Source organism: Ostrea edulis, chromosome 1 (genome assembly GCF_947568905.1).
Source record: "Ostrea edulis chromosome 1, xbOstEdul1.1, whole genome shotgun sequence".
In the NCBI taxonomy this organism is placed as follows: Eukaryota; Metazoa; Mollusca; class Bivalvia; order Ostreida; family Ostreidae; genus Ostrea; species Ostrea edulis.
Window position 1 is genome coordinate 67510234 of NC_079164.1, and position 2215 is coordinate 67512448.

At 34.4% G+C, this 2215-nt stretch overlaps 1 long non-coding RNA gene across 1 annotated transcript; it reads right to left on the minus strand.

Annotated features, from left to right (window-relative positions):
- Nucleotides 1-937: 937 nt before the first annotated feature.
- Nucleotides 938-1696, minus strand: LOC125646448 (uncharacterized). The gene is made up of 3 exons (XR_007359709.2): nucleotides 1604-1696; nucleotides 1368-1427; nucleotides 938-1167 (listed from the first exon to the last, which is right to left on the minus strand). It is a non-coding gene; the product is annotated as an uncharacterized LOC125646448 (long non-coding RNA).
- Nucleotides 1697-2215: the final 519 nt, after the last annotated feature.

Sequence of the window (2215 nt, forward strand, 5' to 3'; positions counted from 1 at the left end):
GCAGGTAACGAGGGTTGTAACTCCTCTTTAATTGGACATGTTTGGCCCTTCAACAAACCCCACCCAAACCTTTGGACGAAAGAGATACAAAATTCGGTCACAGCTCCGTCTTTCAAAAACTGGATCAGCTACTGATTGTAATATTTTCTTAAGGAAGTATGCTACACCAGAGAAATTTGATATGGATGAAAAGAAGATCTGTATAATAATATTTTGAAATGGAAAATTTACTTTATTGAGTCAAAAACGCAGTTTTTACTAAAAAATAATCGGTGGTGGGAATAAAACCCTTCCTGGGCTCAAACCTACGATCTACAGACGTTAACCTACTGAGCTACCCAGCTAGGCAATGAAATTTAAAAAGAGTGTAGAGATAGTGTTGATATTTATAATTTCATTCACGTTTTAAAAGGAAGTTAGAAATGTCGGCAGTTATCTGGAAGAGAACACCGGATACACCTTTTTATTGTGTTTGGTACTTCTAGTTCTTCATCTTTTCGAAAATAGAAATTGACATTGATACTCGAACAGCATATTCACTAAAGCAGTTGGTTAATTAAAAATGTCATCATGCAACCTCCAGCGAATATGCATATGCGCACTGCAGTTTTCATTCTTTCTGTGACAATCCATTGAATAAACATACATGTTCACAACCGACTGGAGCAACTTTTAACAGAGATTTGTAATGGTTGCTGCGCTTTGTTCAAAAGAGCTGATAATCCCAGGAGGATCTGCAGGGTCATCACACTCACTGCAGTTGTGAATAATACTAGAATCCCATAAGCAGTTGTCTTCATTCATTGGTTTACGGACCCCTCTTTATTTGAAAGATTGACATGCGGAATCATATTCTTACTTCATAGATATCCCCTCCGATGAGAAATTTCATATACGAGACATGTAGGAATTAATCTACAGAATTCATTTTGAGTTCGTTTATTATGCATTAACAATCTAATTAAAATGTATGCATTAATTACTTCAAACATTTAAAACAACTTTTTACTCTAAGATATATAATTAACATCATATTTCGCTGTTCTTTTTGTGGAAATTGCATAAGAGATTTCCTTGTTATCTCCCAAACAATCGAAAAAATAACAACATGGCTCGTCTCTCTTTCTTTGCTTTTTTCTCCAGGTTTTTCTGTTCCTTTCCTTTCTTCTAAAATGACGAATGATAAACAAATAGATTGATATTTTCATCAAAATAATATCCTATATTCTGTAAAATGTTTCATTTTACTGGTAAAGGTTATATACATTTTTAAGATTTGATTTATTTTACACACATTTCATGTACATACGAATAACATGAAATTAAAGAAATTTAGCATAATTTAATAGATACAAATATGTACTCACATTCTTGGGAGTAATTGGGTTAAGCCAAGACCACCGTTTTAAAAGATTGGAACTGTTCTGCTGAAAACAAAGAAAAATGTAGACTTTCAAAATAAATGCCAGAAACACTCTATATTTGTAAACTTTCAAAATAAAACCAGAATCGGGGGGTGTGGTGGTGTTGGGGTGTTAGAATATTGTATACCAGCTGGTTATTCATATAAGATGTAATTATCATTCAGCATACAGTACTTTACCTTCTTATCGGCTGACAGAAATTTGCTCAATGTTCCAACCTCGTCTCTCGGCATTTTACTTTCTTTTCTGTCTTTTTTGGTGTTGTCTTCTTGATTCTGTAATGCAAGTTTGGAATAGAAAAATATTAAAGGCATAATGTGCAAAGATAATGGCACAATTTATTCCGAATTACATGGTACACATTTTGTGGGATTTTTTTTTTACCTTTAATAAAAGTCCTTCCGGAATTAAAGGACTTGTCATCAGTCTAATGTAAGGGTTTTCATTTTCCTGAAATAGACAGAAACGTTATAGAAAAGAAATTCATTGTGTGTCTACAAAATCAAGATGAATGAACAGAAGATATTTACCTCCTCTTCATTTTCTCCATCCACGTGGTCATACTGTGTTATTCTTTGAGTCTCTTGAATAGTCTCCTTTATGTCTTCCTTCTTAATGACCACGCCTTCCGTCTCTTCTATGCCTTCTACATTAAATGTCCCTTCCATGCAATCCTCTTTACTGGTCCCTTCCTTGCCCTCCTTTTTACTGGTCTCTTCTTTGTCTTTAACGATCTCTTCCATTTCTTCCTCGTTAATGCTCTCTTCCACCATGGTCTCTTCCATGCATTC